The following is a 10,921-nucleotide window of genomic DNA, read 5'->3' as shown; positions in this document are numbered from 1 at the left end:
TTATTTTATGTCTCTTCCTTTTGGAAGTCATCCTTGTATCTCCCAATCTGAGATTTGCCCCATGCGTCCTTGATTTCCCTGCATCCTCTTAATCACATTTCTTATGCACTTATATCACACTTTATTTTATTTAATCTCTGTAGCCTGTGGCCAAAGATTAAATGCCTGAAAACTAACTTAAAAATATGCTGTTCAATGTTTTTAATAGGGTATATAACACAGAGAAGGTTCTCATGAATTTTATTCCCTCCCACTATGAAACTAAGGATTGTTAAGCTGAATTTACTTTTATTTTATATAAGTATTTATATATATATTATATACTTATATTCTACTGCTATGAACAAGAGTATTGCTTGCACTAGGTTAAATATTCTACTGTATACAATTGTTCCTATTTTTTCTCTTTTCACACAGATAAAACCAAATACATATTTATTAAATATATCAGTTACAGAGTCAGGATATTGTCCTAAGTTAATGAGGGTGCTATTTACAAAAGCTTTAATGTACCGTTAGAAGAGAGTATGGATGAAGTGATTGGGCCTATAAAGTGACCCCAGGGTCAGGATCAGGATCCCTTTCATTGAGAAATAATGGAATAATGACAATTTAACAATATGAAAAGCAATGGAAATACTGGATAGAAAGGGAACTCACTTTAAGAGAAGCAAGTTGGTGCATAAAGTTGTTTTCTTATTTAGGTTGCTGGTCAGTGAGATCCAATGGACTGTGAAAAGTTCAGTGCAGGACCCCATAAGAGATGTTCTGTGAAGACACTGGTGTGCCTTTCCATGGGAGATAGGGACTATGAAGAATACAGGTAAAATTATGCGGAGATGGATGCCTCTCAGATGCCACCTCACAATAGTACACTAATGTATGTATGACAACCCAAGTTCTAGAAGTGATGCAACTTGCTTTTATTATTACATATCTCCATTCTGACCTATATCTCTTGTTCTAAGCCACTTATGAGTCTCCTTATTTGCGAGCTTGATGAGGCTCTGGCTTGGTTGGACTGTAGCACGTGGCTAATTTGATACTGGACTCCATGTCCTCAGTACTCATAACAGGTCCCTCTAGCAGTCATTCTGGTTGTCCACTCTTATTACCTGCTCATTGTTTCTAAATAGCACATGTACTAGTGCCCATCATTCCTAGAAACCCTTTTCTAGTGCTTTCTTATTGCACTTTCTACAATAGAACTATCCCAAACTTTAATGAAAAACTAGGGAGAAGTAATGTTTGCATGTCAACAGAGCTCCTCTAAAGGAGGGCACATAGTTGGGCATGATTATACCTCACACCTACTTTCCTGGCCATATTAGTGGAAGTAGAGGTAGACACCTGATTGAAGGGCAGTTTATGTACAAGAGAAAAGATACATAATCAGATTGTTTATACCATTTGATTTACTCTCAAGAGACAGTGTTAAGTGGTTTCGTTTAAGCTTATATAGTGACCAAGCAGAAAAAAAATTCTAGAGTGCAGAGAGGATTGAGATAGCCTAAGAGTCTCACATTGAGAAGTAACACCATAGCTTTTTGTAATATTCTAGGAGGCCTATTTTGTTTCCAAGTATTGTCAATGTATTCCTTTTACTGTGGTTCTAATTTTGTTTTACTTTAATCTTTTGGTGTAGGCTTTTGTAACAAAAGAGCCTGGACTACAAATGAGGATATGAGATGAGAGGGATAGCTATCAGTCAGGAATTCTGGGGCATGACATGATGGAAATTTAAGATATATAGGATGAGTGTTTGGGGTGGCTAGTTTGGTAGAGAGCAGACAAAGTGTAAGATGTGGTCCTTGAAGACTGGGAGAGCCATTACAAGGAGAACCCCATATTGGGACATTTATATTTTCTGTGAACCCTAGCTAGTGAGTTTTACATACATTCATTTATTTAATTCTCTTAATATTTTGAAGTGTGTTTGACTAATTTCTGTTTTATTTATTTATTATAATTGTGTTTTTAGTTTTGGGGTCATACTAGCGGTGCTCACAGGTTACTCCTGGCTCTGTGCTCAGGAGGCATTCCTGATAGTGCTCTGGGGACTATATGGGATGCTGAGGATCAAATCCAGCTCAGCTGTATTCACCCTATCTCTGCACTATTGTTCCAGCCCACTAATTTCTCTTTTATAGACAATGAAACTCAAATTCAAGGAGGACAGAACTCCTGCTCCAAATTGCTCAGTGAAAGTGGTGAAATGGAATGGAAAGAAGTCAACAGGCACATACCCCATTCCCGTCAACTCTCTTATACACACCTCCTAGAACTTTTGGTTGCCTGCCTCACTGCTGCTGATGTGTCACTGCCAGACCTTGGCTGAAAAAAGTCACAGAAGTTCCCAGGCCTAACTCTTTCTCCAGCCAGGGTTAGGCTGGATCCTGGAGGTGCAGGTTGACTGCTCCCAAGCAGTGCTGCCAAGAGCCATTACCCAGCTGGGAAATGATTTTCTAAAAACGTGAGTAATAAGAACTGCATTCCAAAAGCAACAAACCATGGACTATTTTTTGTTTTTCCAGAAATGTTAAATTTGCAAAAACAAGGCTCTTCAATTGCTGTTTGAAGTGCAGAACTATTTTGTAGACTTTCAAACTTGAAAGGATGAAACTTGCACTGAAATATGTTGGGTGCAGGGTCTCTGTTACCACAAGATGAAATGATATAAACTTCAATGAAGTGGGAGCCAAGAGGCCTTCCGTTAGCTCTTAAGGATGCCTTCATTTCCCTAGCCACCAGGACAGCTTCCATATTCTAAGGGAGGCAGACACAATCCTACAACTGTGATTTATTTCAGTCATTTCAAAAGCTGCAATAATCCATGGAGGGAGCTTAGTTCATAAGAGCTATGGACTTGCAGAAGGAACTGGCCACAAATCTCCATTTGCTGTTCTCAGTTGCCCATTTTGCCAAATGAAGACAATTTTACTTGTCCCATAGGGCCACTGAGGAGGGCAAATAAGATACCATATATAAAAGCTCTTTAAATTGTAAAACACTCTGTATGTGTGGAGGTAATATTAAAAAAATTTCTAACCATCTTCTCAATTAAGAAAGGGCTTTTGACCTGGAGAGATGGCAGCTAAGGGCCTGATTTTATCCAAGAATCAGCCCATCATCTACTCTATTTTTTTGTTCATATTTTGCCTGAAGAATCCAGCATCAACAGGAAGGTCAAGATAGCACTGGTTTGGAAGATGGCTGGTGACACCATTTATTTTTGTATGGATAAGTACAAAATAATTAAGAATCTTGAGACAGAGAAGGATAATAAAGGATAATGAGGAATAATGAAAGATCCCAACACAGAGACTCATAGGGTTATAAGTGACTTTTAAACAACACAGTGTTCAGTTGTTGACCCACACAGGTTCACTCACATCTAGGTCTTCATTGGGAGGCTTCTTAAGCTGTCATCAGGGGATCCATGGATTACTCCTGGAAATATTCCATCAACTGGGATGGATGGCTCAATGCTGGGACCCAAGGATGTAGAGCCAACTGGACCCTGTGATGCTGGGGTCCTCCATTGCCACACAGCGAGGCTGGGGAAGGGTCATGTGGCCTCTCTATACAGATCTCTAAAAAGAAAAAGAGTTAATCCTCTATATCTATGAATTTTTCTATGTATTCAGAAATAATGATGCATAGGGCGAGTTGAATCATGAATGTAAAATCTGCAGTTATGCAGGATTTTGAGCAACCTTGGGTTTTACTATCAGTAGAAGGTCTTAATACCAGTCCTCCACAGATATCAATAAATAGTTGTGGACAAGTTTAAGGAAAGTTGTGTCCTTAATTTCTCATAATGTTCACTTAGAAGTATCTTCTTTGGATTCTGGGAGCAGGAGACTGTGTTTTGTGTGATTGTGGATTGAATTATTCCTCTCCATTTCATATTTCAATCAGCTTAGTTTTAGATTCCTCAAAATAAAACTACAGTACAAATGGGCCTTTTAAGAGTAACTTAAAGAGGGGCCGGGCGGTGGCGCTGGAGGTAAGGTGCCTGCCTTGCCTGTTAGCCTAGGACGGACCGCGGTTCGATCCCCCGGCGTCCCATATGGTCCCCCAAGAAGCCAGGAGCAACTTCTGAGCGCATAGCCAGGAGTAACCCCTGAGCGTCACAGGGTGTGGCCCAAAAACCCAAAAAAAAAAAAAAAAAAAAAAAGAGTAACTTAAAGTAATTAAGGTAAAATTGGTCTATGTGGGACATACCTATATATAGATGCCTGCATGTCTGTACATGTATTTATGTGAATGTGCATGAGTTTAAAAATATTCATGTATGTTACTATTCATTGTATGAAAATATGTGTAAATATTGTGTTCATCTGTGTGCACATACATACCCATGCAGGATTATAATGTTAGAGTGTGTTTGTGTGTGTCTATATGTTAATGCATGTCAGAGTTAGTGTGTATGAGTGCATGTGCATATGTGTGTTCCTGTGATTGGATTTTTTCCCCATATTGTTATTATGGCAAAATGACTTATTTCATAATACAGCTGTTTCTGACATTATACATTCAAACATCAATCTGACCGTCAGTATGACATTCCTTCACTGATATCCCCAGTCTCCCACCTATCATCATAGCCTGCCTCCACGTAGGCATAGTACGAGGGAAATAGAAAGCCTGTCTAGAGTACAGGCGGGGGTTGGGTGGGGAGGAGGGAGATTTGGGACATTGGTGATGGGAATGTTGCACTGGTGATGGGTGGTGTTCTTTACATGACTGAAACCCAAATACAATCATGTATGTAATAAAGTTGGTTAAGTAATAAAAAGAAAGAATTAAAACCTATGTCTGAATAAAAAAATATAGGTAAAAAAAAAAGAAATTTACTTTATATTGCTTGTTACAACACAAAAGCAAATGGGCTGATCAAAACTTAGATCAATCCAGGTCATTTTAATAGGATTATTATCTCTTTGTCTGGCACTAAAGTGATGATACTAAAGTCAGTGTGTAAGGATCTCAAACCTATTCCACCTTGCTCTGTTTAGAAAAAGCAAATATTTTCCTCTATCTGATTTTTCATTGACTCTAAATACAAGAAAAAAGTAACAGTATTTGCTGATCTCCTAGAGTGTTAATGCTTTGGACTAAAAATTTATGAGGTGCTTGAGTTAATATCGGAGCAGGACCTTCTCATTTTCTACCTTTGCAGTTCCTGTTGCCTGTAACCTTTTCCAGGGTCATTATCCAATCTCCACCCAGGCTTTGGAGGAACTTTCCAGGTGCAAGCTTCCTGCAGATTTCCTTTCCTGTTATATCTGTGAGTCCTTTGGTGGAAGATTACTGATAAGATAAAGGTAATGCTCTGCTTTGCTGTAAAATAAAGGATGGAGTGGGTGGTATATCATTCATCTACTATATAGTGAAGCATAATAAACAGACAGAAATGAATGCAGGGCTGGAGATGCATAAAAGCACATGCTTCATATGGTTGGGGGCTCAGTTAGGCAGCTTCGTTCTGGACTGGCCTAGCGCCCAAAGCATCTGACTATTCCCTGGTCAGCATGACCTCAGCTGGGGTCACTGAGAAAGCTGCTTTGCTCTGTGCAACTCTCTTCAGCAATCATGCCAGGGCTTGGCTTTATAAGGCAATAAAAGTATCAGCGAGCACAGGGTAACATTAAGACCTTTGTGACATTGGCTATAACTGGTACACCTTGGTACCACTAGACTATCTTGGCGAAGACATCCCTTCCTTCAGGAAGTCTTTCTTGTCTTACCCCAAATACTGGGGTAGGATAAAGACTTTCTCCCTAAGGCTACTGCAGAACCCCCACTTCCACGCCAGGCTTCCTTTTTGTGCAGTGTTTACACACCATACTGCAGTTGTCTCTTTTTCTCCTAATGTAGACTTGATTCCTAGGCCCAAGAGACTTGTCTAATTTAGGTGTCTAACCATGATACATCTGGTGGCATCCAGCATACTTCATGTGCTCACTCATTTTTTTCTAAATAAGAAAAGGGTTTTGCACAATCCATAATGTGCATGCAACATATTTCTGAATTTTCCAGTGTACTCAAGTGTGTTCCTTGATATACGTACATAAGCATACACATGCATACATGCTTATACATACACACTAGTACACCACTATCTTCACCTCCATCTCCATTCTTTTCCTTTCTCTGATATATAGTAAATACACACAGAAACCCCCAGGGTTGAAAAGGGTGCTAAAACAAGTCATTGAATGCTCCCGCTTTGATGTTTTTTATTTCAGGAAGCTACTTAAACAGAGGGTAATTATTGCTGTTAATAGCAATAATTTCCCCATAATCTGGTTACATGTCCTATTTCATTTTAACGATCAGAGCAGATGTCTTTAAACAAGTTTGGACGGGCCTCTGGGATAAAGCTTCCTGAGGCATATTCTTGGTGTATTATTCTATTGCTGGAACATGTAAAGGAAGAAATTGGAGGGTAGAAGGCAGAATGGGGCACTCCCCTCCTCACACATTCCTCCAGCATCCAGAGACTAGAACACAGAACTTTCTGTGCCTTTATGCAATGATTCCATCAGGCCCTAGAAGGAGGAGAGATGGGGTTTCCATTTCCCTTACTGTAAAAGCAAAGGGATGTGACCCCCCAAAGCACCACTTCCTTCTTTTAATAGGCCACTGATAAGATCGAATGTTAGCAGCCATATCAGTGCTGCTCAGATCTTTCTCGTCTTCCTAAAAGTTGCTTTACGGGAGGAAATGAGCCAGCTTCAGATGGCTTCACTTTAAAAGAAAGCAGAGATCTCTCTGTGCTCCATGCAATTTAAACATTTGCTAAGGCTCACACATTCTGCAGTTTCTAAGCAAGCACCTCCTGGTGATCAGGCTTGGGTTTTCTTCCTCAATCTCAGTGCTATAATTTAACATGAGTTTAGGCAGTCAGCTAGCTCTAGAGTTCAAGCCTTCTTTAAGTTAAGGGCCCACAAGGGTCAATGTCTTTAGGTCTGTATCATCTAGCATCTCTGATTTTCACTTATTTGTAAAATGATGTTAACTTGAGCATGAGGAAAGGCTACAAATAAATGTAGTGACGCACAGCTTCATTCTTATCTCATTGGATGACATCAATGTCATAATTGAATTAAACACACCTGGGCAGAAAATGACAACTCCAGAAGTCCAGTGGACTGGGAAAGGTGGTTATTTGTGAAACAATAAATTTCAACGAAAATTCTTCCTTTGCAAATGACAGATCCAGAGAAGCCTGTGGGTCAATGGGCAGACTAGCATGATAGAGGAATAGAGTATCCTTTTTAGTTCTTTATAATGTGCTGATGATTTAGAAAAATTGTCAAAATGACAGCTCAGAAATTTTAGTCCCATAGTAAAAAACTGCAGGAAGAAAAGGTTGGTTTTGATCGCATCATTTCATTTGCCTCAATGTGAGTTGATCTTTATTTATTTGGTTTTTGGATCACACCCGGCAGCGCTCAGGGGTTACTCCTGGCTCTATGCTCAGAAATTACTTCTGGCAGGCTCAGGGGACCATATGGGATGCCGGCATTCGAACCATGGACCTTCCACATGCAAGGCAAATGCCCCACCTCCATGCTAACTCTCTGACCCCTTGATCTTTATTTTTAAATGAAATCAATTATCACTGTACATGCAGATTTTCTGAGTTATATTTGAATATTTTGATTTTAATTTAAAACATGTTGAATATAATTCAAAATGATATAGTTTAGGTAATATGATTACATTAATGCTAATGGTTATGCTATTTATGTACATACAAAATCACTGCATCTCACCATCACAAAGAACTAGCTTTATAATTGAACCAAATAAAAAAATATTTAAAATACCAGATGGTGATCTATATCTTGGCAAGAAAGAATTTTTTAAAAAAATACTACAAAAAGCTCAATCTATGTGAAGTAGTTTGGATAGCTGCAGACACCTTCATCTTTGTCTTACACTATAATAATTAATGGTCTTGACTAAATGTAAGAAAAAAATGTGTTTTCATATATTCCTTATTTTCTCCCTGACTATTTGGCCTCAATGTTATGTCACTATGTGAAATAATGGAAGGACTTTTTTTTTATAAATTCTCCTGGATAACTTTATAAATAAATTTTCTCTAAAAATTATGTCTAAGAAATTAAGAGACAGAAGAAGGTGAAGTTTTGACTGCACTACTGGTCATTTTGTGCTGGTTGTCCGGGCTTGGGTTTATGCCAAAGAGACTTTCTAGTAATTTCCCCAAGACCAGGACTCAGGATGACATTCAAGTGAGAGTGTGAGTGTGAAGAATAAACAATCCTTAACATAACCAGCTTCATGAAGAATCTGTGCCCTCAACCACCTAATTTCAATAGAAATTGAAATTTCTATTTCACAGAAAAAAGCTCTTGACCTCTTGCTCTGGAAATGTGTATCCATGAATAATGATTGTACCACTCAATCAACTATCAACCTTTCCTTTGATAAAAAGAATTGAGTATGGTAGGAAAGAGAAGGGCCAGCGAGACAGTCTCCCACGAAAAAACATGGAGAGACAATATAATGAAAAGATAAGAGTTTGAAATTTTTGTTTTATTTTCAAGAATCTTAGTTTCCCATTTATTAGAGAGGATATCTGGTCTTTCCAATACTCTCTAATACCAGCTGGATATTCTGAAATTCAGTTCTCCTTTCACACTACCTAGAGCTATGATTAGACTCTACATGTCTAAGGACCTACTACCACCAGTTTCTCCTTTCAGTTGACAGCAATAAATCTCAGCTTTCAGGCTACTTGTACATTATTTCAATGTGGCTACCAATTTAAATATGTTTACCCAAGCCCTCTGATTTATTAGGTTTTTATTTTTATTTATTTTTTTTGTTTGTTTTTGGGCCACACCCAGTGATGCTCAGGGACTACCCCTGGCTATGCGCTCAGAAATCACCCCAGGCTTGGGGGACCATATCAGATGCCAGGGGATTGAACTGTGATCTATCCTAGGTTAGTATGTGTAATGCAAATGCCCTACTGCTTGCACCACCGCTTCAGCCCCTGGTTCATTAGTATTTTTTTTAAATAATCATAAAAATTCTGAGAAGTACTATACTTTCCATTACTATTTCATTATGAAGGATATAACTTCGGAACAACCAAAAAAGAGATGTGGGCAAAAACAGGTAGGGGTCATGCTGAGCTTCCATTCCTCTCTCAGGCACCACTTTCCCGATTCAATGATATATTCATCAACAATAAGCTCCCCCAAATTTTGTTATTTATGCTTCTATCAAAAGTAGATATGTATACACAATTATTTAAATCATTGACTCTTGTTGGTTGAACTCTAACTCAGTTCTTTGCCCGTCACTGGTTGTGATTGTGCTGGTTGTGGGTTTGGGCTAAAAGTACCAACTCTGTTTTTAAATTGTGGACATGCCTTGAAACCAAGGAAGGTCAATCTGAGTTATTTTACATAAACTCAGATCTATTAGTATAAAGGGATTTATTATGATGATTAAAAGTATTCTTAGGGAATTCTAAGAAGTTTAAATCTCTGTTTAAGCAACTAGGGACAAAAATAATCTTTCTGGGTTCTTTTCCTATTTTTATTAAGGAACTAAGACTTTGAAATATTGTTAACTATAGTTTTATGACTATACATTTTCAACACTATACCTACTAACAGAATGCCGACCTATGCGCCAAGCACCCCTCCAATCTTTTTCTAACCCCCAGAAAGGGCCGGTTTTGTAGCCTAAATCTCTAGTTCTATTGCTTTTGTGCATTTGTTTCTTCCTAATTGTCTTTCATTACATACTACATATGACAGATAATTTTGTATCTGTCTCTCTCTCTCTGAGCAATTTGATTCTATGCATGTTTTAACCCATCATAGTATCTGTATGAGGCATCTCACCAGAACATTAATTACAACCAACAGGTAAAACTGTGGTACTAGAATTGTCTAAAATTATCCTACATTTTTATCAAAAATATCATCTATAATTATTCTAGAATGGAGCTCATGCTTGGAAAGATTTTGCTTTACTAGCTGACGAATTAAAAATAAAATACAATGTTTATTGCCAGCTTCAAGAGAGAAATGTGCGCCAGGAACATGGCTCAAGTGACTTAGCACATAATTTACTTGTTCTAGGCCTTGAACTGTTTCCCTATCACTGCATAGGATTGAACAGAAATATACCAGTTGCAGAGGGGGTGTAGCTCAGTGGTAGAGCGCGTGCTTAGCATGCACGAGGCCCCGGGTTCAATCCCCGGCACCTCCAGTTTTGCATTGGGGCCGGGCGGTGGCGCTAAAGGTAAGGTGCGCCTGCCTTGCCTGCTCTAGCCTTGGACGGACCGCGGTTCAATCCCCCGGTGTCCCATATGGTCCCCCAAGCCAGGAGCAACTTCTGAGCGCACAGCCAGGAGTAACCCCTGAGTGTTACCGGGTGTGGCCCAAAAACCAAAAAAAAAAAAAAAAAGAAATATACCAGAACTGAACAGCCCAAATGAATATTACTGAGAGCAAGCCCTGGACTCCTGAACACTCCTGAAGCCCTCCATTCCTCAAAAGAGGAAAAGGTGCACAGAATATATTGTTCAATAATATGTTCTTACAGAAGTTATAGCTTCCAATTAAAAACAAACAAAACAATAGTCCTCTCTATCTATGTGGATTCACATCTAGGAAATTAATACCATCTTATATCAAAAGCTTTCTCTGAGAATAAAGAAGACACTTGGACATGTTAATATCACAAGTCTCTAGGTTTTAGAACTAGAAACAATTTATAAACACGATGAACACAGATAGGACCAGAGAGCTAATACCAAGTAAAGGCACTTGCTTTGCATATGGAAGAACCAGATCCTATCCATTGCATCCCATTTGGTCCCTTGAATATTGCTAAAAGTGATCCCTGAGCACATAGCTAG

The 10,921-nt window shown here is 38.8% G+C and overlaps 1 non-coding gene across 1 annotated transcript; it reads left to right on the top strand.

The window, feature by feature from the left end:
• The first annotated feature begins 10,197 nt into the window (after positions 1 to 10,197).
• TRNAA-AGC (transfer RNA alanine (anticodon AGC)) lies at positions 10,198 to 10,269 on the top strand. The gene has a single exon. It is a non-coding gene; the product is annotated as a tRNA-Ala (tRNA).
• Positions 10,270 to 10,921: the final 652 nt, after the last annotated feature.

The sequence above is a fragment of the Suncus etruscus genome, chromosome 6 (genome assembly GCF_024139225.1).
Source record: "Suncus etruscus isolate mSunEtr1 chromosome 6, mSunEtr1.pri.cur, whole genome shotgun sequence".
Taxonomy (NCBI): domain Eukaryota; kingdom Metazoa; phylum Chordata; class Mammalia; order Eulipotyphla; family Soricidae; genus Suncus; species Suncus etruscus.
This window is presented reverse-complemented; position numbering and strand designations above follow the sequence as displayed.